This window comes from Sinohyriopsis cumingii, chromosome 1 (genome assembly GCF_028554795.1).
Source record: "Sinohyriopsis cumingii isolate HCF-2022 chromosome 1, ASM2855479v2, whole genome shotgun sequence".
Taxonomy (NCBI): domain Eukaryota; kingdom Metazoa; phylum Mollusca; class Bivalvia; order Unionida; family Unionidae; genus Sinohyriopsis; species Sinohyriopsis cumingii.
The window spans coordinates 29,429,023-29,456,647 of record NC_142961.1 but is presented as its reverse complement, the minus strand read 5'-3'; the positions used below and the strand labels follow the sequence as shown (position 1 = coordinate 29,456,647).

The 27,625-nt window shown below is 41.2% G+C and overlaps 1 long non-coding RNA gene across 1 annotated transcript; it reads right to left on the bottom strand.

Moving 5' to 3' along the window:
- Positions 1 to 27,580, bottom strand: LOC149806610 (uncharacterized). The gene is made up of 3 exons (XR_016424823.1): positions 25,664 to 27,580; positions 24,968 to 25,159; positions 1 to 49 (listed from the first exon to the last, which is right to left on the bottom strand). It is a non-coding gene; the product is annotated as an uncharacterized LOC149806610 (long non-coding RNA).
- Positions 27,581 to 27,625: the final 45 nt, after the last annotated feature.

Below are 27,625 nucleotides of genomic sequence, written 5' to 3'. Positions count from 1 at the left end.
TCCTGCTCGTTCGCGTCGTACGCAACAAATGAATCCAACTGCAGGTTATCTGGAACGGAAAAAATGGAATTCCGAATGAGGACACAGTCAAAAAGACAGTAAGAACTAGGTGCCATATTTGAAGAGACTATAGTCTTTCAAAATAGCACGGTACTTACTATAGTGTTATAACGTTAAATTTAATTTAAATTTAATTAACACGAGCACCCTCTTCACTAGCAAAATGAGCCTAGCAAGGACATAGAAAAGACAATGACTCAATTTTCGGGTAAAGAAAGTTTATAACTATGGCGATAACATGCCTCAGATAATTAGTCGATTCCAAAAATTCGACGGGGAAATTAAAAGGAGAAAATCATGCAGAAAAGCTAAACCGCAAGATATTTCAAGCTTTGTACACATTCTACACATAATAAACTCGTTTTATTGGTTTCAGTTCATTCTATGGTAAATCTATTAGGACAGAATTTTATAGTAAAAGTAATAAAATTGAAATTTTCTCTAAATTGTATTAAAAGTAATTTTTGATTAAATTATATTGAACATAATTTTCTATTAAAATATACTGAGATTAAATCCATTTATTTCGGTATTACAATTATATAATATTTAATAAAGATTGCGCCCTTATGAGAAAAAGGCAAAATTCTCTATATACATTTCCCTTGTATCATACGTCAGCAAAAAACTACACTCGGTAAGTTGTGAGATAGACGAACTATACAAATTCCAAAGATTCCTTCTAGAAGGGTAAATGAGCTGATCTAGCAAAATTGACGTACATAAATCCAGACGATAGTCTATAAGAAACGATGGAGCCTCACTTTGAGATTATGACGTCCCACAAGAACTAGACGTATGTCCATATTTGGCCATGTCATAAGAAACTGGTATAAGAAGTGTCGATCCGACACGCCAGTCCATTCGTTAGAAACACAAAGAGACTTGTGTCGTTACAGGTCAGATTATCGTCTATGTACAATTTTTTAAAATATAGTATAAGGATTTTGAGTGTTAAGATGTTAATCTAACATCAGTACGTTGCAACATTAGATTATTTTAATATTTCTTTACTATTCTTTAATTTATTGTATTGGAAAGATTAATTATTTGAAAAACTTATATTTACTTTTACTAGTAATTATATTATTGATTATAGTATATATATAAAAAAAACAACGTTCGCTACCAACTACATACTTAGTTATAGTTAATTTAGAAATAAATACTCTTAAATAATAGAGTTTAATATGTTGGCATTTTAGATTAAATTCAGTAAAATATATTTCAATTGCGGTATGAGTCTGAAATATTGAATTGCAGATTCTTTATCTATCGTGAATTTATTCGATATTTAATTATCTGTATTATATTCTAAAAGGCAGACATTATGCAAATGTATGATGTTGGTAAGTGAAGGAATGTTGTAGTTTTATATGTATCTCTTATATCTGTAATTTAAGTTTATGAAGACTGATATTGGAATGTTGATATTGGAATGTAATTTTATATGTTGAGTATTTCAATAAGCAGTTCATTCGTCAGAAACTGAAAGAGGCTTGTGTCGTTACAGCATCCAGATGTACCTAGGGCCGGCGCTACCATATAGGCAAACTAGGCAGCCGCCTAGGGCGCTGATTTCAGGGGGCGCATTTTTTTAAAAAAAGTATTGTTTATAAATTTTGAAATTGATATTTTCCGGGGGGGGGGGCACCAGAATCTAACCTTGCCAAGGGCACCAGATAGTCTGGCCGGGTCTGGCGCCGGCCCTGAATGTACCCTCGCATCGCCATATTCCCCAGATGTATCCATATCTACACCGTTATGAGTGAAACCCTCTTTCAAAAGAGCCCGGACCTCTTTCTTCTCTCTCTCTCTCCCTCTTACCATGGGCAAAGACATTTCTTAACTGATGAGTAATTCTTTCTCATATCAGGAAACGAGATGAAGGTCATGAGAAAAATCATTTTTCATAACAAATCGAATAGTGGTTTCTCGACGTCAGTAGGACTGTAAATCACGAATCATAACATTTTTCGAACATACACTAACACTAATACAAATACCAAGTGTGGTGTTAACTTTCAATATTGATTGATTCATTTGTAAATATATGACACCTGGCAACTGCACCCATTTCCTATTATTTTGTTTCAATGCAAAAGACACTCGCCTACACGTCAGACTTTAGAAAGGTTAGAGCGTACATGAAACACAATACACATGATACCTGTTTTTTCCCCCGCGGTAATCAATGGCTATTTAAGGTGTGATATTTTCAAAACATTTTACAAAGTCCTAGTATTTGAACATCCATGCAATTTACGTATCATGTTTCTGATAGCACGCACGTAGCTACAATCCATTCCACTTATTGTTCATGCTATGGGAACATTATGCAAATCGAATCGTGTTCGTTCCATTCATTTTCTTTTGTACTTTAAAGCTGTAAACGGTTAAGTACATACCGTGTATACCAATTTGAAAGTATAGGATAACACCGATTGCATTATTTTGCATTATGCAAACTATTCTGTCTTAATTTTACACTTATTTTAAAAACTGTTATGAATCATTTAATTTTCTTAAATGGAAAACAACGACATTAATGTTTTCTTAGCATTATTATGTTGGTTAGAACATGCAAACAAAGGGGCTAACGAGTTCCATGCAAACAATGGGGCTAACGACTTCCATGCAAACAATGGGGTTAACGGCTTTCATGCAAACAATGGGTCTATAACGACTTCCATGCAAGCAATGGGGCTAACGACTTCCATGCAAACAATGGGGCTATAACGAATTCCATCCAAACAATGGGGCTAACGACTTCCATACATACATTGGGTCTATTATGACTTCCATGCAAACAATGGGGCTAACGACTTCCATGCAAATAATATAAATATACAACTAACGTATAATGTAGTTTATTCTTTCTTGTACGTAAGTTACAGGCATAATGGCGCAAATAAACAATTTGTTTGACGTTATCATGCTATCAAGATACAGAAAGTATAGCTACATATATCCACATAGTATGCAAATGATATGGTTCGTTTCAATTTATAACTAAATGACACTAAAATCTTTTTACTACATAAATGTCCAGTTCACAAAAAAATTACAATTCTTCTCATAGACAGAAACATACTTCAACATTCTATAATGTTCGTGAGTATAATGTATAGTAATTTCCGTTTGAAACACGTCAGTGAATGTTGATTTCCTTCCTCCTTCTCCCGATATTGTGATTGCGTTAGAAATTGGTCACAGTAAAAAGACTGGCTTTACCAAATGTATTGCACATATCAATCTAAATTTCAAAACTTAGTTATGTCCATAGATGTTTTCCTTCAGAGTTGTGCGGCTTGTTTGAGTCGAACACCAAAATCCGACTAAAATATAAAATCTTCAAGACCAAGGTTCGAATCTGCTTATCTGATCTAAATTCTGACATTTTATGCAGTTACATAATACTTCTCCAAGCATTTATGTTATGTCATTAAAGCAACACCTTTGACAATTCAAATGAAGACCTGTTACGAAAATACTAAATCATTTCTATCCATGTTGGTTTTTGCCACTGTAATTTAAATCGAAAAGAACGCCTTCAAATGTCAATACGCCAACCTCGTTTGGGTATTAGATTTATGATCTTTCTATAGGTGTGTTGACTCATGAACATTCTGAAGCAACGATACATACGAGGATACCCCCAGACTATGTCATAAGTAGCAAGAGAAAACGTATGAAAAGTTCATGACATTTCAATAGCAAGGATTTAAGAGTCAATGGGTTTTTCTTTCTCCTGAGTTTATCGTGGTACAAAGCGTCAGTTGCCAATCACCTAACAAACAACGCCCGAGGGGCGTTATGTAAGCTGTATGAGTCGGCAACTGACAGGCGATCTAAAGTTTTGAACATTCCACAGCTTGGTCTTAATGTTTTATCTAAACTGGCATATGTTTTCTGAGTAGAAGTTCAATATTCAAAGCAAAGGATATGTGGTTTGTTTGTCATACGAATATCTCTTTGATTTAATGCTATCATGAGTTCATTGTGACTTCTGTTATGTTATTGTCCAGACACATTATTAACCAATTTTCGCGTCTTTAAATCTGTTGTCGTGTTCATTAACAGTTTAGGTTACATACAGGGGCTACTTACAAATGAAATTAAGACTATCGGTAAACGGTTATAGTGATGGGGGTCCAATAGTCAAACGGTCCAGGTCATCGACACTAACAGTTACGATGGGGTTAGTTGGGGTGTAGCGGATCTCCTTCCAACCGCACACGGTAACTATTAATGTCGGCGTCTTACATTGTAGGAATGTGAATCCTTTTGTTATAATGCTAGTCTTTGACACCCCCACCCCCACCCCATCACCCAATCCCTATATCCATTTACCTATAATTTCAAAATTCGTTTGTAACGAGTTGCAGTGAAAGTGGTGTAGCCCCAGTGCTCTTAACACATTCCACAATTCCAGAAAGTCATGGCAAAATATTGGTTCTGATTTGTATAGGTTCAAATGTTTGCAACAATTTCTTCTGTTGATTATTTTTCAGGGTTTATTGAACTACAAAAGCTTTCTTTCTGCTACAAGCTCTGGAGCCGGAATCAATCACAACGAGTCTGATTTTGCTAGATTCTTATATCAGATAATGGACTTAAATCTAATTCGGCTGCATTTACAAACTTCAGGAAACTAATGGATTTAAGCACAGAACTAGTAGGCCAAGATATGCAAGAGCATTGGCGAGGCAGAAAGATTTGTACAAATGATAAAGACATAGCAAAAATCAGAAATTACACAATATCGTGCAATACCGCTACACACTGGTTACAGCCTAGCCGAATTCGTATTTGGTCGCACTTTAATTACTACCTTTCCGAGCCAAAGCTCAAATATAAATCCAGGTCAACCATACTTAGAAAGGGTTGGACATTTTAAGGATCGTGCAAAGGAAAATCAGAAGAGACATTTTGAATGTCGTTTCCGCAATCGCGAAATACCCAAATTAGATTCCGGAGATAACCTTTTAGATTGGGATATGGAACTGACAGGTATGGTTCTGTCAAAAGCGTTGTCTCCACGATCATACTTTGTTCATACCCTTGAGGGTGATCTGCGCATGACGACACACATTTAAGTTAGCTGCTGTTAAGTATACCGTGCGCAGGAAAATAAATCCCTGCATCTACACATGCATGAAGCGAATAATGCTTTTCCACAACAAAACAGAGGAGTGACGAATCTTCAAAATATTAAAAGAAAATAATCAGTGCAAAATGGAGGGAAAAAACTATTCAGAAACACCAACCACATGTGTTAGTCATGGTTATTGGACAAGATCAATGTCATCCCACCAAAAGGCTCGACTCCTAAATTGTATGCTAAAATGTAATGGTGATTCCTGTTGAAGCTCGTAAGATAAAGCTTACATGTTTTATTGGATTTCTTTCGGACAGAATTGTTGATATCAAGAATCGGACAGAGAGCACGTTTACATATAAGCCGACAAATCAGCTCCTCGCCCGTGATGATGTCGACTTTCTGGTTAGGGAATAGGTGATATACCTATTCATTGAAAGCTGCAAGTATTCGCAGCCACTTTAGTCTGCACACATCAGTAGTGAATGGGGTCACCCTAGGGACAATGGGAATTACCATTAAAAACACCCTTAGGTCACTCTGGGGACTATGTAAATTTAACATTAACCACCCTGGGTCACTCTAGGGACAATGGAAATTTAACATGGGCAAAAAACCCAGGTCACTCTGGGGACAAGGGAATTTAACATTGGAGAAAGGAAAAAAAATGTCTAGGGACATTCTAGGGACAAAGGCATTCGAACAATGGAAATTTAACATGGGAGATATTGCTGGGTCACTCTAGGGACAATGGGAATTGAACATGGGGAATAGAGTTTGGGCCTGTCTAGGGACAAGGGGAATTGAACATGGGATTTTTTTTTTTAAAAAAAAAAATTTAAAAAAGGGGTAGGCAATGGAAAGTCAATCTCTTTTCGAGAAATGTGGGTGGCCCTGAAAAGGGCCTTTGGTTTTATGTTAATATTAACATAGACGGCATCTGTCACATCTTCTTCTTCTTAAATTCCTTCTAACTGCAGGTCCATACACAAGTACCCTCTTGAGGCATCCTTGTCTTTCTATGTAAACTCTTCTCATCCATAGACTAGTATCTGTCCTATCGACAACAGTCCACTTGGACCGGACATACATGGGTATGTCCATCCTGAACATCATTGTTGACACAAGGGTGGAAGATTGAACGTCGGTCCACATCTTGAGGCTCCGAGAACAGGTGAGTGATTGCGCTGAACTGCGCTTATTTATAGGGAGAGGAAGGATTGAAACGGATTGAGTTCATTGACCAATCCAAACACGCGTGACAAAATTCAGTCATCCCGCATCCAATCCGAAGAGAGCAGTCTGTGACGTCACGTGGTCTATATAGATTCGCTAGCGCCTGTGTGCAGTCAATCTATGCGACAGTGATTCAACATGACGGAAACTCAGAAAACGATTCACTGGGGTGCACCAGCAGTGGAGACCACCCAAGGGAACCCGGACTTACTTTCAGAAGAGGTACATTGGGATTTTGTGGATTTTCTTACCTCGCAAGAATTTGTTCCGGAACCTTCGTCTCATTCTTCATTACTGCAAGTGGAGAATTTTAGACAGAGACAGAAAGAAGAATTGGAGAAATTTATGCAACGACAAAAGGAAGCGGAACAAGCTTTTCTCCTACAGCAACAGCAACAGCAACAAGAAGAGGTAAGAAAAAAACAACAACAAGAAGAAGTAGCAGCAAAGAAACAAGAGGGTGAAAATCAAACGGCCACGGTACTGTTGGACATTTTAGCGGAGTTAAGAAGTCTGAAACAAATGTATCAGACTTCTTTATCACGACCGAAGAGAATACGACCTTCCCGAGCTAAACACGCCAACCCTGTGACTAAGCCTACCGTACCACCCTTAGTGATTTCAACCCAATCATCATCATCAGAAGTAGGCCTCGGCCGTGGCAAAGGCTTAAGGCAGTTAAAGTTGATTGCTTAAACTCACCCCTACACCAAAAAAGGCCCTCGAAGAGATAGCCTTTCAATTTGCCAATAACTCAAAAATCAACAAAAAAAAAAACCATTTTACCCTTATAGTACGTGTCTGTGTATGAGTGCGTGAGTGTAGCTTCTTATTTAAAATCAAAACTCAAAGACACTTACCTTATATAATTAATGTATTCTTTTCTCCATAGTTACAATCCAATTCACAATTCACAACAGAACACTTTATAAATTACATTCACTTCTTCTGTTTCTTTTTTTTACTCTCTCTTTTTTTTCAATTTCTTCACCGTCACAGTCTTTTCCTCCTCTTCCTCCTCACTTTCTTCCCTTCTTCTTTTCTTCTCCTGTTTCTTTTTCTTCACCTGACTGCTTTCTTCCTCTGAAGAATCTCTCTCTTCTTCTGGAGAATCCCTCTTTTCTTCTGACTCCTCTTGTTTCTTTTTTGGGCAATCTGGAGACCAATGTCCTTTTTCTTGACAATAATAACAGGTATCTTGACTTTTGTCTTTTCTAGCCCCTGTTTTTTTTTTTTTTTTGACGGTCTGGACACTCTGAAGACCAATGCCCTTTCTTCTGACAGATATAGCAAGTATCTTGACTTTTATCTCGAAAGGAAGGAGAGTAGTCCGTCGGCTGGTCTGAAGAGAATTTTCTAATGACCCCTCGCAAAGCTCTGATGAAACGTTCGATTTGTGTAGTCTCTTCCATCGTTGTGCTCGGTTTGAGAGTGAAATGAATAGTGAAAGGACAAGACACACACCCTTTTATATACGCTGGTTTGCCATGACTATAAATTAGTCTGTGGTGTTTAAACTTGAGTCATTTGACGTTTTGCACTCAAGATGAAACGATCCCATTCATTCGAGAAGAAAGAAGAAGAAAGTAAGAGGCAGAAACGTGATCTACCGCCTCGTACCAGAGCTGAAGTCTTGGTACAAATTCATGCCAGTGATTTTGAAGAGGACATGAGTGAACCAGAATCTGAACTCTCTAAACAAAGTTCACCACCCTTAGTCAACCCTGAAAAGTACTATTCCATTCGAGAGACGGAAAAGCGCTCTTCTAGAAAATTTAGAACCACGGCTTACACCTACACGGTGAAGTTTAAAGATTTCAAGTCCGAAGTACCGTTAGAGAAAGCAGAAGGGTTCATCACCGGAGTGTGGGATTCTCTGCTCACTGCACTCAAGCGACAATGTCAACCCAAAGAAGACGATCGCTTGACACTATCCATAGATCACGACAGCTTGAAATCCCCTGTTTGGATCGAGTTTAGCAGACCCGCAGAACTAACCCCTTCCAAAGTCATGGACAAGATTCAAGACGTACAACAATCTAATGACCAGTTTGACATCACCGATGGTAAAGCCACACTGAAAATGGCCCACGTCTCTCCTCCTCAAGGGACTGGACGCAAAAAGGTCTTATTGGTGGACGACCTTCGCAACACCAAAGCAAGTCTCGTCCGAATTCACAATTCTCAAGACCAGATGTGTTTAGCCCGAGCCATCGTGGTGGGACGAACCTACGCGAACAAGAACGACACGGTAGAATGGAAAAGAGCCTGGGAGAATATTCGAAAATCGGACCAAGCCAAACAACGAAATGAAGCAGAACTCCTGTTACAACAAGCCGGACTGTCCAAAGACACACCCTGTGGCATTCCTGAGATGCAAAAATTGCAAGATGTCCTAGCTCCATTCTACACCTTGAAAGTGCACCCTCAAGAAATGCGCGGACCTCTGTTGTTTCGAGGGAAAGACTTTAAGGACGGAAAATACATTCATGTCTTTTATCACGATGACCATTTCGATACCATTACCAGTATCACCGGATTCCTGGGATATGTTTATTATTGTGAGAAATGTGACCATGGCCATAAAAATCGAGAACAACACAAACATTGTGGATGGAAATGCTCAGGATGTTTGGCCTCTCCACCCTGTCTGAGCAAAGGACAAGAAAGAGTACATTGTCCTGCTTGTCTGCGCACGTTTGTCAACCCTGCCTATTACCAACAACATCTGAAGACGCAAGGTTCACAGCAGAAATGTGCTTGTCAACTGCTGAGATTGTGCCCTACGTGTGGACAAGGCCTACGTACCAACAGTACCAAGACACACGTATGTTCAGGAAAAAAAAATGTCACATTTGTCACCACATCGTGGACTTGGAACACCAATGCTACGTGCAAAAATACCAACCCCCACCAGAGAAAGAGGACGGTCACAAGAAGAAAGGCAATTTCATCTTTTTCGATTTCGAATGCATGCAAGAGACCGGCATTCACATTCCTAATTTCTGCGTGGCTCATCGAGCGTGCGAGAAGTGCATTCAGGAACCTATCTTCAGTCATTGCCCTCACTGCAGCAAGATTCCCGGAGGGCGTGAAAAAATCTTTCGAGGACCGAACACGTTAGCCGATTTTGCCCAATGGGTCTTAGACCCCATCGACAAGACGTGGAGCCAAGAGGACATCGAACGTTACGGAGATTGTCATCGTCATGCCACGGTGATGGCTCACAATTTCTCCGGATACGATGGACAGTTTCTTTTTGAGGTATTATACGGAACAAGGCACCGAGCGTCCTAAAGTGACTTTGAACGGAGCCAAAATCATTTTCATGCAAGTGGGACAAGTACAGTTTAAAGATTCGATGAGCTATTTGGCCATGCCTTTGAGTCGAATGCCTAAAACGTTTGGAATGACAGAAATGGCTAAAGGGTACTTTCCGCACTTTTTCAAAACCGAAGCCAATCAACACGCCGTTCTACCCCATTTACCTGAGGCTCACTATTACGACCCTGACAACATGCGTACCGAACAACGAGAAGCTTTCTACGCTTGGTACCAGACTCACGCCTCCGACCCTTTCGACTTTCAGGAAGAAATGCTAAAGTATTGTCGTTCCGACGTGGACATTTTACGACGTTGCTGTGGAAAATTTCGAGAACTGTTCATGGAACACGGAGGGGTCGATCCTTTGAAAGAAGCTTGCACCATTGCCAAAGCGTGTTCCTTAGTGTATCGACAACGATTCATGCCTGAAAACACCGTGGCTGTCATCAGTCCTCAAACGACCAACTTTGTCAAACGTCAATACTCGGTCAAAGCCCTACGTTGGTTACATTACTTGTGCGACAAGGAAGACAAGTGGATTCAGCATGCCCGCAATGGAGGGGGTGAAAAGACCATCGGAACGTATTCGGTCGATGGTTGGGACTTAGAAAACCCCAAGATCGTGTACGAGTTTAACGGTTGCTTATTTCACGGATGTCCCGTTTGTTATCCTGACCGTGGCACTAAAAATCAGTTTTTACAACGAACCATGGAAGACCTGTACCAGGCCAATTGTCAGCGATGCCTAAAGTTGGAACAGCAAGGATACCAAGTGGTGGAAATGTGGGAACACGAGTACGATCACCATATGAAAACCGATCCCGAATTTAAACGCCTCGTGGAAAGTTACCAGTTCATGGACCCGCTGAACCCGAGGGATAGTTTGTACGGAGGAAGGACCAATGCCACCTGTTTGCTGTACCAGGCCGACGAAGAGAAGGGAGAAGAAATCAAATACTTGGACGTGTGTTCACTGTATCCCTACGTGTGCAAATATTGTCACTTTTCTGCAGGGCACCCGCAATTGTTAACGGAACACATCGACCTGAAAAACATTCGACAATACGAAGGCTTGATCAAGTGTAAAGTTTTGCCTCCCACGAACCTATACCATCCCGTGTTACCTCACCATTGCCAAGGTAAACTGATGTTTCCTTTGTGCCGTACTTGTGCCGAAACGTGCAACCAAGACCAACCTTGTCAGCACACCCAGGAAGAACGGGCCTTGACGGGGACGTGGGTCAGCGTAGAATTGTTCAAAACTCTGGACATGGGATACCAACTGTTAGAAGTGTACGAAATTTGTCACTTTCCCAAGACACAACAATACCACAAGGGTGACCCCAGTCAGAAAGGCATTTTCGCAGACTACGTGGATGCCTTTTTGAAACTGAAACAAGAAGCCAGCGGCTATCCGTCCTGGTGTCACACTTTCGAAGACGAAAAGACATTCAAAGAGAAATACTATGAACAAGAAGGCATCTCTTTAGACCACATCAAGAAAAACGAAGGCAGGCGATCGTTTGCCAAAGTGATGTTAAATTGCTTGTCGGGTGAAATGGCACAACTACCGTGTTTACCCAAGACGGAATATTTGACAGAACCTTCCCGCTACTTTCAGATGATTCACGACAAAACCAAATACATGAAACACGTGGACGTCGTTCGTGAGGATTTGATCTTGGTCAATTACGAAGAAGATCTGGACTTTGTACATGAGTCAACAGCACCTTGACATCGAAGGAGACCGTTTAGGAGCCTGGACAGACGAGCATCCCGACGACAAGATTCTAAGTTTCGTCAGTGGCGGTCCTAAAAATTACGGTTACGAATACCGGGACAAACAAGGAGAAGTGCACACGACGTGCAAAGTTTAAGGATTGACTCTGAATTATCGTACCAGTCGTGTGGTCAACTTTGGGGTATTGAAAGAAGCCTTGCAATCGGGAGAGGATGAACACTTTAAAGTGACCACCTATCAACCCAACAAGATTGTACGTTTACCCACTCACCACATCGTCAGTCGACCCTTGGAAAAAGTCTATCAAATCGTGTACCAGAAGCGAGTGTGACTTCCCAATCATTTCACCTTACGGTATTGACACGTCGGTATTGGTCTGTATATAAAAAGGAACCCTAGGCAAGATCGATAGTTCATTGTGACTACCAAGACCAAGTGAACAAGATGAATACTTTCAGAGAAACACAAAACAAGTTTAGAAAGGCACAATTCAAGTGTGGGGCTTCTGAAGTGGAATGCGATTGTGAGCCTTGCGACCTTTCAACCTGTGTTACTGACAGTACCAGAAGAACCCGTCACCCAGGACAGGACTGTCGTGGACATCCCTGAAAGACCCTTTCGGGAGGACACTTTTGTGGCCTTACCCCCTATAGAACTGGTCAGAACATTACCCAAAACATGTTGTACAGACACTTGTGTTTATTCCACGTTGATGGTTATCATGTGCCTTTTATCCTTGTACTTAAGCCTTTGGCTTTTATGTATTTTTTGTCTTTCGTATTCATGTTTAAAACGTTCAATAAACGTGTTCTGAAGAAAAGTATATAAACTCTCGTCTTGTTTGTTTTCGTGTCACAAGTGACATTCCTCACACTATGGCTACCTCTGCTGTCTCTGCTCCCTCTTCCTCCACTGTCAAAGTCATCGACGAACACTTAGATCGTACCAGTTGGGGAGGCTTTATCTTCGTCATCCCTTTAACATGCTCATTGCTGGACCTAGCGGTTCAGGCAAAACCGAATTCGTCAAACATTTGATCGAACATAAACATCATTTGATCGATCGACCACCTCAGCGGATCGTGTGGTGTTACAAAGAGTGGCAATCGGCGTACAGCCTCTTGCGAGAAAGTCAAGGCGATTCCATCGTGTTTGTGGAAGGCATTCCTAAAGAAGACGACGGCATCGTCTCTGACTCCCGTCAAACCCATTTGGTCATTTCTGACGATATGTTAGGAGAAGACGAAGAAGAAATTAAACTGTGGTTCACGCGCAAAGGGCATCACCGTAATGCCAGTGTCGTTTACATCACCCAAAATTTGTTTCAACAAAGTAAAGCCCATCGCACCATCAGTCTCAATGCGCATTACGTGGTCTTGTTTAAAAGCCCTCGAGATAAATCGCAAGTGCAAGTCTTAGCCAAACAGTTAGGGACACCTTGGCTGACTCAGGCGTACGACGATGCCACTCAAACTCCACACGCCTATTTACTCGTGGATTTGAAACCTACGACCCCCGAGGATTTGCGATTTCGTACCCACTTGTTTCACCACTGGGGCCAAGATGGAGGGCCTGTCCTGTACACGTCTCCGTCCTCGACTTAACTTCATTCCACAAAAAAATCTATAAAAACCTCAGACCCTTTTCGTCTGTCTCACACACATTTTGAACATGACATCCCTTCAGTCGCATCTTCCCGTCAAATTGATTCGTGCCTTGTATGGCATGAGTCGAGAAAAAAATTCAGAAACACGAGCTCGTGTCTTAGAAGCTAGTCTCAAAGAAGTCTTACGATGGTTCACGGTGACGGCACGTCAATTACTTCAAGGAATCATTCAGATTCCTCATCAAACCAAACGCTTTTTTGATCGAAACAAAGTCGCTTTGACCCAACTGGCCGATCCCCGCATCGACACTCAAACCAAAGAACAAATCATTTTGAAACCTAGAGGGAGCGGTACTCTAGGAGGGGTCATCATTCGCTCTCTCTTAAGATGGGATCCTAATGCCCCCAAACTTCTCCCCAAGAAAAAAGTCAAACGAAGCTCCAAGAAGAAGAAAAAGACCAGGTCCCCAAGGAGAACTTCTCCAGTGGCAGGACCCTCCTCTTACCAGACGCCACCCCGGAAAAAGAAAAGAAGCCCCCAGAAAAAGAAAAGTCCACAGAAGAAAACTAGTCGCAAGAGAGGCACTTCGGCCAGGACGCAACTTCACACTCGCAAACCACGACCTGCCACGGCGGTGACTGCGTCTCCGGCAGCCTCAAGTTCATCCACTTCTCCGTTGATGACACCAAGAACTGAAGAGTACTTGGAGACGTTGATCACACCAAGAACTTCTCCGTTGATGACCCCAAAAAGAACTTCCCCAGTGGCAGGACCCTCCAATTTAGTGGCCGTGGCTGCTGCTCACAAAGTACCTTCTCCCAAAATCAAAGTTCAAGAAAGATCGGGCATGTTACAAAGTTTACTGGATTTGTCCAAGCAAGAACTAGCTCGATTTAGTCCGTTACGTACCCCTGCACGACGTGTCATGCCTGTCCTCAAACTGATACGACGTAAAGACAATCAGTGGCGACGCGTTCCAGTATAAAAAAGTCCTGTGACCAAGTCGGGGTATCAGTGTTTTTTGGTGCTCCTGAAGACTCAAAGATGTCACCCTCCAGAAAACATCCCTCTTCTAAACAGCACCAAGGAAAGAAAAGAAAAGGACTACCTCCACGTTTAGTCAAACATGGAGACATGTTATCTGTCCTGTCCAAAGCTTCTCCACCTCTACGAAAAAAACTCATTCAATCAGCCTCCAAAGAGGTCATCGATACCGTGTGCGAATGTTGTTTGAACGTCTTGAAAGGCACGATCCCTTTGTCCAAACACCAGAAACAATGCTTAGGCAAACATCGTCACGTTCTTCGCCAAATGGTTCAAAAGAAAATTCTCATTCGTCAACAGAAGAAGATGTTGGTCCAACGTGGAGGCATTTTACCCCTCTTGTTAGGCCCCTTACTGAAAGGAGTCTTGGGAACCATGTTGGGAGGACTGGTCGGAGCAAGATAAAAAGGCCCTCGGAAGTCCCAAGATCTCAGAATCGACCCTTGACAACCCCATGGAAGGACGAAACCTAGCTTTAGTGCCTTACAAAGGATGGATGGAATACCATCGTTGGCAAGAACAACGCACCCCGCATTTACCTCCCAATCCCCATTTGAGCGAGATGTCCCAGTTACAACACGAATTGCAGTCCTTGATGGATCGCCAAGATTTGTCCAAAACAGAAAAATCGGAAAAGTACGGTCAACTCTTGCAACGACGGCAACTCTTTCACCAGAAAGCTTTAGACGAAACAGCTCTACCCACTCTGAAAGATTTTAAGACCTTGATGAAAAGTCCAGCACCATCACCAGTACCAGTACCACCACTACCAGTGACCAAGACAGAAAAAGGAGAAGAAGAAGAGGAAGGGTTTCAAACTCCACCAGAAAAAGTACGCAAGTTAACAACACCACCTACCTCTAGAATTGGATGGATTAAAAAGATGATGGCCACCCCTTCTTCATCACAAGAGAAAAAGAAAGTGAAGACAGAAGTGAAACAAGAACCGATATCCCCCGCTCAGACATCCTCCTCTTCAACACCTATTGCCGGTCGCACACGCAAAGCATTGCAATCAAAAAAAGTACCCCAAGAGAAAAAGAGTAGCATCCTCCAAGAGTGGGTGTCTTATTAACACACAAACACAAAAAAAGGAAAAAGTCTTAGCCAGCATTTACTACGATCCCTCCCATCCTGCAGGTTACGCAGGAATTCAAAAATTGTATCGTGCTGCCAGAACTCGACTGAAAAGTCTCCGTTTACCTCAAGTGCAACGATGGTTACAAGAACAAGCTACCTACACTTTACACAAACCCATTCGACGCAAGTTTACCAGAAGTCGCACCCGAGTGGAAGGCATCGATCATCAATGGCAAGCCGATTTAGCCGATGTCTCTCATTTGGCCAGCTACAATCGTGGCTACAAATATTTGTTTTGTGTCATCGACGTCTTTTCCAAATTTGCCTGGGTCGTGCCCTTGACTTCCAAATCGAGCAGCGAGTTAGTGCGAGCCCTGCAACGAGTGTTGAAACAAAGTGGTCGTCACCCTCTTCGATGGCAAACGGACAAAGGCACCGAATTTCTGAACCAAGCTTTCCAAAAAGAATTAAAGAAACGTGACATTCATTTTTTTACCACCGAGAATCCTGAAACCAAAGCCAGCATCGTGGAACGTTTTCAACGCACTTTGAAAGAACGCATGTGGAAATATTTTACGCATCACCACACTCTGAAGTACATCGACATCTTACCGCACCTGGTGCAAGCGTACAACCAATCTTACCATCGAAGCATCGGACATGCCCCGCAAGAAGTGACTCCCGAGAACGAAGTGTTGGTGTTTGAGCGCCTGTTTGGTACGTCCCTGACGAGGGCTGTCCCCAAGAAAAGTGGAGAGTTGACCGTAGGAGACTGGGTGCGCATCGGCAAAACCAAACGCACTTTCGACAAAGGTTACTTACCTAACTGGACGACCGAATTGTTTCGTGTCACTGAACGAGTGCATGGCCGTCATCCTGCCGTCTATAAATTGGAAGACATGAACGGAGAAGTGCTCAAAGGAACGTTTTATTTGCCCAAGTTACAACGTGTCACCAAAAAAGAAGACGACGTGTACGACATCGAAAGCATTCTCGAACGCAGAACCCGTAAAGTGGGCAAACGACGTGTCAAAGAAGTCAAAGTACGTTGGAATGGATATCCACCCAGTTTTGATTCTTGGATCGACGCTTCGCAAGTCATCGACTATAAAAAGAAGTGACCATCATGCCCTTTCACACAGACGCAGCTACGTCGACCACTCCTTCACCCAGTTCTTCTGTGCAAGATTTACAAAAACAACCCTTGTGGGTGTGGTGTGGAGAACGTGTGCCTAAAACGCAAATCGTCTTTTTCTGCCAAATCTTCATGGTGTATTGTGTCATCGGGGCAGCCATCGCCAATTTGAGTTTGCAACAAGGAGACAAACAATTGTGGACCATTTTATTGAGCAGTTGCATCGGTTACCTGCTTCCCAATCCCTCCCTGAAATTCTCCTCGAACGGGAACCACGGGAACCTTGTGTCCAGTGCCAGTGTCAGTCACCACTCCTATAACAACCACAATCAGAACATCATTTTGGGCGGAGACACACCTCTGACGTCCAGTAACCCCTCGGACAGCCACAGAACTCTGGAATTATGAGTCACCAAAACCAATTTTACTTAACCTTACCCAGTGACAGTTCCAAGGAGGTGTTACCCAACAACACGTTGTGCTGTTACGCGGCCAAATTACCTCAGGCCATCCCATTAGATCACGAAGCCCAATGGGAAGTGGCTTTAGTGGAAATCATTCACCCGACCCAAGTCCTCAATGTCCTTCCCAATCAAAACTTTTTTGATGTGGAAGTTTATGACGAGCAAATGCAACAGTACTTGGATACCCATGGCAAATATGAGAAGAAAACCCCTGGCACAAGAAATCAAAAGTACACCACCTATCACTTGTTCATTCCTCCAGGCTATTATTTTAGTGGTCAACATTTGGTGAGCACCATTACCTCCAGGTTTAATGTCGTGTTTCTGAAAGCTTTGGAAAGTGTCAAAAAAAGTGTCACCATGGAATACCACAAAACAGCTCGTCGCTTCTTGATGAAATTTGACGGGAGTAAAATCCTGTCCATTTTATTTTGTCCTGAATTGTTTGACATGTTGGGCGGAGACATGGACATGAGAATGGCCATGATCAAGAAAAACGAATTACCAATCGTTTACGACAACGAGGCTTTTAGCAAGTTATTTCGTGCCCCGGTAGAACTGAACCAAGGACTGAATTTGATGTTTGTGTACTCCGATGTGGTGGAGTACAACGTGGTGGGACACACCTCCGTACCGTTACTGCGTGTCATTCCTTTCAAAGTGGATTCTGCCACGAACGCTGACGAGGAAGGTGGAAACACTTACCACGTTCACCGCGAATTTGTCCATCCTCACTATTTGCCTGTCAGTAGGTCTTATTTGGACACGGTCAACATTGCTATAAAGGAAATCTGGGACAAAATATTCCATTCACCAAAGGAAAAGTCACGGTGAAACTCCATTTTCGAAAACGGTTCTCTCACGACTCGTAAGTCATGTATCCAGTGTACCGAGGGGTTGCTCGACAACGAGGACACGGTTTAGGAGATATGCTGAAATCGGCCTTTCGTTCGGTGGCCTCAGTCTTGAAACCGATGGTGACACGCGGATTGCACGCCTTGAAAGATGCGGCACTGACACAAGGCAAAGAATTTCTCCAAAATGTCATCATCGACAAACAAAACCCTAAAGAAGCCTTCATGAGGGCAGGCAAAAATGTCTTGCTGCAAACGGGCAAAGACCTTTTGGGCCGACGAGAAACACCTATAAATGCCCTGCACGCTACCGAGTCAGGCATTCAGCAAGGACAAGGCATAAAGAGACGACGAAGAAAACACCCTTTCACCAGACTTCACACGTCTAAAGCTAGAAAGACAAAGAAAAGAAGAACCGTTCGAGACTTAGACGTTTTCGATTATTGAGAAAGAACAAAATGATGCACCGAGAATCTTGCGCTTGTTCCAAGTCGGAACTGGATCTGTTTGCCATGCCCCCCACCATGATGACCATGCAAGAATCCCAGTGGGTGGAATTTCACCCCGTCTCCTCTTTGACAGCCTCAGCTCCCATCGAGTTTGAAATCAAGGGACAGCCCGAAGATTACATCGATCTGAATAGCAGTTACTTGTACCTGAAAGTCAAAGTTGTCGATGAGGATAATACGCCCCTAGATGGTGATGAGGTAATAGCTCCCGTCAACAATTTCATGCATTCCTTGTTCAGTGGAGTGGACTTGTACTTGAATAACAAATTAGTCAGTAGCAGCATGGATACTTACCCTTATCGAGCGTACCTGGAAAATCTCTTGACGTACGGAATAGACACCAAGAACACTCATCTCAATGCCTGTGTGGTATGGGAAGCTGACGATGCATGCCAGTTTGAAGAATTCGAAATTAATACAACCAAAGAACACAATGCGGGATTTGTAGAACGAAGAGACAGAATCAAAAGTGGAGATAGTTTAGAACTGATGGATCGTTTGCATTTGGACATGTGGTTACAAGAAAAGTATTTGCTGAACGCAGTGAATCTCCGCCTGAGACTGAATCGTAGTAGTGCCGCTCTCCATTTGATAGGTACTAGTGCTTGCAAAACTGTCATCGAGGAAGCCAGGCTCTACGTACGACGCGTGGAAGTGTTACCTAACGTGGGTAACATCAGTCAGACGTTGAGCAGAACGACCGCCAAGTATCCCATACGACGCGTGGAAGTGAAAACCTTCACCATTCCTACGGAGCTGCGATCCATGATCGAAGATCATCTGTTCCAAGGACAGTTACCCAAACGTTTGATCCTTGGTATCGTCGAGAATGCAGCCTTCAACTTAGCTTTGGCTAAAAATCCTTTCCACTTTAAACACTTTGACGTGTCCAAGATCGAAGTCAGCCGCGATGGCAAGACCTTGTGTACCCGACCTTTCGAACCTAACTTTGACAAGAAGAATTACTTGAGGTCGTACTTGTCCCTGTACGAAGCCACTGGCCAGTTAGGAACCAACACCAGTCACGGCATTACGTACGAGGATTACGCAGGAGGCTACGCTTTGTGGGCTTTCGATTTCACTCCAGACCAAGGCAGCGACGAGGGACATTTCCACCCTATAAAATCTGGCCAGATTCGTGTGGAAATTCAGTTTACTACAAATCTAACAGACACGGTGAACGTCCTCCTGTATGCCGAATTCGACAATACCATAGAAATCAACAGTTTGAGAGAAGTCATTCTAGACTATTAGAAGCCATGGAAGACTGTTATCCCTCTTTACCTAGTGGAGAAACTTTGGAGATGGAATGTGAGGAGACCGTGGAAGGAGAATCCCAAGACAAAGACGATGAAGTTTTGATGAAGTCAAGATGGCCAGAACAAGAAGCCCATTTAGTCTCCTGTTTTGCCAAACACTTGGTCGAAAGAATGACGGAATTGATCAAGAAAGAGTGCTATGGATGTCAAAACGATCATCCCAGTCAAATTCAACACGATAAATGCCTGATGCTGAGTCAAGAAGAAAAATTGGATGAGTATCTGGACGAAGCTTGGAGTCTCATCTCGGACGAAGTCGTGTTGCATCAGTGGTATAAAGACTTGCGTGAACATTCTTGTCCACCATTAACCACTTAAGAGATTCATCGTATCGATGCTGTCCTGAATCAGAGTGAGGAGACGAAACGAAGAAACGGTTATTTGTCAGACATTTTCAAGCAAAAAGTCAGGATCGAATTGATGACTTATTATTACCTGTGAAGAAGAAAAAAAACATGGATACCTGGGAACTTTATTACCTTTTGAACCACAGTTCGTACACGGGTTCTTGGAATCCTGTCGTCTGTGCTAAAGATGAACTCCCTCATCGCAAACCTCAAGACCATCTAGTTTATGTCATCAACACGGACGACAGTCATCTCCCAGGAACCCACTGGGTAGCCGTTTACTTTCCTCAAGAAGGATGTGTGGAATATTTCGATTCGTACGGATTGCCCCCTTTGGAAGACGATATCATTGACTTTATGAGAAGAAATGCTCAGACCACCCGATTCAATAATGTAAAATTACAAGGCACAGATTCCTTGGTGTGTGGACAGTACTGTGTGTATTTTCTGCATCATCGCAGCCTGGGCTATTCCTTAGAACATTTAGTGACTCATTTTGATCCTCGTTCTTCTTCAAGAAACGATGTGAAAGTAGATCAATGGTTTTGTGACCATTGTGCTTATCTTTTGTCTCAAGCTAGGAAACGTAGTGTCCATCAATGGCCTAATGACTTCCAACAGTGTAAATCACAATTTCATTCACAACGTTGTCAACCCTGTTTAAAGTAGAGTGTGAATTGAAAAAAATGTTTGTGATTTGAAAAAAATGTTTGATGTTATATTGTTGGATTATTGTTAAAAATGTTAGAGTTGTTGGTTAGTGTTAAGTGATTTTGAATAAAAAATGTTGTGTTTTGAAAAAAAATGCCTTTGTCTTTTGTTTGGCTATAAGAATGTTGATTCATGCTCTTTGACTTCTTACTATCCCTCTCATGACACTCATTGAACGTTGCGGCTCGAAAACCGTAGAGGGATGTTTTCCTTCACATCCGCGCTTTGACTTTAAGAACCGGGGTAGTTTCCAGTCTAACCATCCATTGTCGACTCATCCTCCTACGAAGATGTGCTCCAAACTAGCTAAGCTAAACGAAGCCTACGTGAATTTACATAGGGTCAGACACAGTCTGATACCGAAGCCAGAAGAGATAGAGAATGTGAGAATGCTAAAAGTCACTGAAGACCTGATAGAAGAGCTCTTCAGAGAAGAAGTGAACAGGGAGAAAGAAGAATGGACAGAGAAGTACAGACTTCAGAGACAGCAGCAACAGCAGCAGCAACAGCAGCAGCAGCAACCTGAAGCTGACAGAGGTTTTGTCGATTGTCGTATCGACACCAAAGAGTTCTTCTTCTCTTTCCGAAGAAGCAGACCTATCGTCACAAAGTCTATCCTCAGAGGACGTCGCATTCTTAGAAACTAAAAGATTGCCATAGCAAACAAAAAAACCCACAAAAAACAGCCCTTTTCAGGGCTACCCCAATGCTCTAGAAAAGAAATAACAATCGATTTGCCAATGTGTGTAGGTAGAGTAGTGTAAATATAAACACTAACTCGTTTTTATAGTGAGAGGGTATGTGTTTGTGTATAGGATTGTGTGTTTGTAAGTGCTCACGTACGTTGGTGTGGATAGTAGATTAAGATCATGTTTTTGGCTGTTTGAGGTGTGGGGAGAGTAGATTTGGGGGTTTGATTGGATTGCTTTGCGTATATGGATAGTATATTGAAGTGATTAATGAATTTTTTTTTAGAATAGTAATGGGTAGTATAAAAAAGTGAGTGAGTGTTTCTTTTAGGTCCGCGCGTTGTTTTGGTCATGATCTAGGTAAGATCAATTTTATGTTTTTAGGGGGATGTTTTCCATCACGTCCGCGCTTTCAGTATAAATTGAAACTCGCTGGGCAGTCTAGCTACCCTTGTTGATTGATGAAGAGAATGAATACCAGAATTGTAAAGCTTCTAGAACTCCAGATGTACCTGGAATATGCCAGGCGCCTGTTGAACGAACTGGCCGCGGAGGCCATTGTCGAAGAGGGAAGGATGAGAGAGGAGGAGGAAAGAAGAAAAAAAGAAGAGCAGGAAAAGGAGAGAAGAAATTTCAGAATCCCAGAGACAGAAAATTGGGATTCTGAAGCCACATATCCCGCCTCTGCTCTCCCCCAAAAAAGAGTGAAAAGAGACTGGGGAAGAAGATGTGTGTGTGTGGCACCAGGCCAGGAAGGTGCCAGCATTAGATAGGTGCATCTGGAGGTAAAAACCAACAGCCCTTTTCAGGGCTACCCAATACTCTAGAAAAGAAATAACAATTGATTTGCCAATGTGTGTATGTAGAGTAGTGTGAATATAAACACTGACTCTTTTTTCATAGTGTGAGTGTATGTGTTTGTGTGTTTGTGTTTGTGTTTGTAACCGCTCACGTACGATTGTGTGGATAGTAGATTATGGATTTGTTTGTTGTTTCTTAGCGTATGTGGAGAGTATAGTTTGGGTTTTGTAACCGCTCACGTACGATTGTGTGGACAGTAGATGATTATGGATTTGTTTATTGTTTCTTAGCGTATGTGGAGAGTATAGTTTGGGTTTTGTAACCGCTCACGTACGATTGTGTGGATAGTAGATTATGGATTTAGTTTTAATGATTTGCGTGTGTAAATAGTAGATTTGGGGTTTGTTAAATGTTGCTTCACTTAATGTTGCTTCACTTATGTGGATAGTATATTATATGAAATGAGAAAAGTAGGGGATGTTTTCCTTCACGTCCGCGCTTTCACTATAAGAACCCACAAGGTTTGATGTTCAAACCATTCTACAAAGAATAAAAAAGAAGATGGAAGTGTCCCAACTGTTCAATGATTTAAGGCATGTTTATTTTTGGATGGTGGATGGTGAATATGGAGTTGAAAGGATTGAAAGAGATTGGAGGTTAAGAACCAGTGTGCACTATGTGAACGAACTAAAATTAGCCAGGGAGATGATAGAAGGATTAATTGAAGAAGAAGTGATGAGACTGAGAGGGCTAATAAATCCCTCTTATGTCAGAGTGGGAACATTAAAAGAGGCCCTGGAGAAGGTAGAAGAAGTAAGAAGGTTTTTGGAAGAGATAGAAAAAAGGTCAGAGTGGCCCTTTGTCAAAAGGAGTGTTGAAAGATTGAAAAAAGGGGAAGAAAAGATGAGAAAGGTGATAGATGAAGAAGTGGAGAAAATAAAGGACAGGTGGGCAAAAGATAGAAAAGAAGAAGAAAATAGAAAGAAAAAGGAAGAACTAGAGAAACTGAACGCTAACTGGATAAAAATCCAACAGAAGTTCCGAGCCATGGGTCACCCGGACTGGATACCGGAAACAGAAAAGAAGAAGAAAGGAATGATGGCAAAAGTTAGAAGATGGCTACAGAAGTGGAGGAAATAAAAGAAGAAGATGATAATGAAACCAAAGGCCCTTTTCAGGGCCACCCACATTTCTCGAAAAGAGATTGACTTTCCATTGCCTACCCCTTTTTTAAAAAAATCCCATGTTCAATTCCCCTTGTCCCTAGACAGGCCCAAACTCTATTCCCCATGTTCAATTCCCATTGTCCCTAGAGTGACCCAGCAATATCTCCCATGTTAAATTTCCATTGTTCGAATGCCTTTGTCCCTAGAATGTCCCTAGACATTTTTTTTTCTTTCTCCAATGTTAAATTCCCTTGTCCCCAGAGTGACCCAGGGTTTTTTGCCCATGTTAAATTTCCATTGTCCCTAGAGTGACCCAGGGTGGTTAATGTTAAATTTACATAGTCCCCAGAGTGACCGAAGGGTGTTTATAATGGTAATTCCCATTGTCCCATGGGTGACCCCATTCACTACTCACATCGGTGTACATTTTGTACACTTACTTGTATTTCTCGTGGCTATGGAGGTACCGTCTGCTGAAGGGTTCTTTTGGTGACATGTTCATTATATTTCAGGAGCAAGTTCTTTGTTTGGTGACTTTAAAATTCACGCGGAATAGCACAGCCATCTGTCCTGTGGCCACTTTAAATTTCGCGCTAGATATGGCTATTACCAATTACCGGTATGTGACTAAACTGTGCGCAGGACTGTCCGGAATGATTTGCATGCAGCAAAATTGCTCATTTAATAAACAGATGACATCAGACCAACATATCGTCCATCAGTATCAACACAGATTATATTTTTGGGTGGGTGTGATTTACTGTACCAGTTTACATATCACACATTCAGATTTCATCAAATGACAGATACAGCGCATTCAGATGTACTATCAGCTAATGAGATATAGCATCAGTTAATGTGGCAGCCATTTGTAATTGCGATTTGAGACAGGTTGTTGTTGTTGTTGTGGGGTTTAACGCCATTTTTCAGCACACGATAGGCTATACATGGCGGCCAGTATTAATGGTGGAGGAAGAACCCGGGATAACCCCGGAAAGAACCACCGACCCACGAGAAGCTACTGGCAAGCTTTCTCACATACCCACATTGGCTGAATCTGAGACTCGAACCCATGCAGACAGAGGTGAGATGGCAGTGATCACTCGGGGCCCATTTGAGACAGGTAACAGTTTGATAGCCTTTATGTCAGTAAGACCTTGGGTCAGTATAATTAGAGTGCAATTAGTTACAGTGAGACCTTGGGTCAGTTTAATTAGAGTACAATTAGTTACAGTAAGACCTTGGGTCAGTTTTATTAGAATACATTTAGTTAAAGTAAGACCTTGGGTCAGTTTAATTAGAGTACAATTAGTTATAATATGACCTTGGGTCAGTTTGATTAGAGTACAGTTAGTTACAGTAAGACCTTGGGTCAGTTTAATTAGTGATGCACATCATATTTTTTGTACTTCCAGCCTTTATCTTCATCTGGTGTTGGGGCTTGATTTTTGTTAATAGGTTTGTCTGTTAATACTACTAACCACAATGAATTGTTTGAATGCCCGAAATACCCGGCTACGCACTAAGAATGGTTTGTATGCCTGAAATACCATACTATGCACTGTTCTATTCATAATTATCTTTTTTTCATATCCCAAGAGTATAAAAATAAATACATCTAATTCCCATATAAAATATCATTGCCACATACAATTTTCAAAGAACATTGATAAGATTATCACCGCTCAGTTCAATGAAAGTCATAAAAACACTGTAAGAAATAACATTTACAATTATTTTCATGTCCATACATTTCTGTTACGCAAAGACTTTGACATACCTTTCAGCACATTATTATAAGATGATGATTTATGGCAAACGTTTTCTACATCATGCCCATTTTATTGGCACCACCCTTAAATCGATGGCTGACAGAAAGAAGACAGAGTAGCAGCTTTCTTTACGGAGGTGTCACTCCTAGTGATAATGGTGTTATTTTACATCGCTGAGGTACAGAGGTACTGGGTTCGAACTGGAAAGAAAGGCGAACCCTCATCATACGCCTGAAGGAAACTGTTTTATTGAAATTATGCAATACTTTATCTAGAAAATCACATTTCAAATACACCTAAAATGTCACATTTAGAGATAATAAAAAAGTTACATTTATTTCTTCAAGCTTACCAACTGCATACAATTCCTTAATTTCTGCCTTTTAGAACATAATGTAAACAGTTACATTTCGAATAAACGAACGATAACCAAAATGCTTAAACATTCCACATTTCAGACTAATACCGCAATCATCTGTAGAAAAGTATTTTAATAAATGTTTCACCTAAAATACCAAACATATTACACCCTGTAACTTAAGAATATTTTATTTCTTAAATAATTATTACTGAGAATTAACGCTCCGGCGGCCTAGTGGTTAGAGCGTCCGCCTCGGATGCGGGGGTCGTGGGTTCGATCCCCGGCTTAGTCATACCAAAGACTTGCAAAAATGGTACTAATAGCTGTCTCGCTTGGCACTCACCATTAAGAGGTTAGCGTTAGGACTGGTCGGCCTGGTGTCAGGATAATATGACTGGGTGGGACATCATGCTACATGTCTGTGGCATTATACCCCAGTGCTAGACATCACTATAAACTGCCACACTGCAGACATTGTAGCGATATGACTGAAAAATTGTTAAAACTACGTTAAAATTCAAAATCACACACACACACACACACACACACACACACGTTAATAAGAATGAAAATAGCAGCTAAGTTTTTACTTTCAATAGACAATTCTATCATTACAAATACAAACATTCTTTATTAAAGGTAAACAGTAAACAATCAATTCCACAATGTATCTGAAACTGATATTAAATAATACACAAATGCTTTAAATCTTAGAAAGAGACTTGAATCCAGTTGTTTCCAAAACTAAATGTATCCTAATGTCTCTAAACATTCAAATCTTTGCAGTGCTATCCTAAAAGAAACGTTTTAAACTATAGTACATAGATTAGTATTACCTATAACGAAAGGCAGGCTCTTCAGCATGAAGTATGACGGAAACGACTACAGCACGGTTTCATGCGCTGCTTAAATGGGATTCTAGAGAGAGAAGAATCATAACTGGCTTCATAAAAGAACCTCACTATATGCTTTAGAGTTATGAAGAATGACAAGGTCCTTTTTCCATTTAAAACGTCTCCATTTTCGAAATACCGTTGCCTGCCTGAGCACTTTGCTTTCCGTTTGACTTCAGACTTCATGACCGTCCAATACCTGTTCTTCAGGTTTACAGATGTCATAACAGAAAAATTTGCTGTAGCAGCACTTTTCATAAAGTATATGTACTTAACTGATACACGTCAGTAGAGAACAATTTGCTGATATAGCAGCTCCCCCTGTCTGTACTGTATAATGTTACTGAACACTGAATTCGCTATCTTAGAATAAAAGTAGACAAATTACAATACACCTATACAATGAGAAAGGTATTACGAATATTACTTAACAACCATAATCTTTATTAAAATAAAATATATTTGAATTATACGAAAACAAATCGCATTTAATGAAACTTCCTAAACCAATTCAATCGGAACATCCCTAGAGAAAACAATGAATGATTTTTTGCAATAATTGCTCTTGCTTTATATTAGTGTGTTGATAATACAATATACAGCACTTTCATACGTGCACCATGCCGCTGGATTGAATGAGTGAATGAATGACGACCGTTTAAAGAAAAAATATTACATATCCAATTGGAACAAACTTGTTGAACATATGTCCTTTGCCCCTAGTAACTGGTGAAGTTTCGGATACTTCCAGTTTCAAGGCATACTGCTATAATGCATTCATGTCCTAGTTGTCTGTGAAACCTCAGATCATGCAAGGGTTAGCCTTGCATTGGACCATCACGTACAATCACGTTTTCCATAACAACATGAATGGTACGATATTCTTTTGATGTGTCCATGCATCAATTCGTTAAATTGCCAAGTTAGAGTTTATTGTGATATAACTTGCAGATTTTAATGATGCAGCAAAGCTACCAAACTCTCCCGTATTTGCTATTAGGTATAATTTGAACGTGCAGTTTAACCACCAGAAGCATTTGTTATTAGGTAGAATTTGATCATGCAGTTTAACCAACAGAACCATTTGTTATTAGGTGGAATTGGATCATGCAGTTTAACCAACAGAACCATTTGTTATCAGGTACAATTTGAGCATGCAGTTTAACCACCAGAAGCATTTGTTATTAGGTAGAATTTGATCATGCAGTTTAACCAACAGAACCATTTGTTATTAGGTAGAATTTGATCATGCAGTTTAACCAACAGAACCATTTGTTATTAGGTAGAATTTGATCATGCAGTTTAACCAACACAACCATTTGTTATTAGGTAGAATTTCATCATGCAGTTTAACCAACAGAACCATTTGTTATTAGGTACATATTGATCATGCAGTTTAACCAACAGAATCA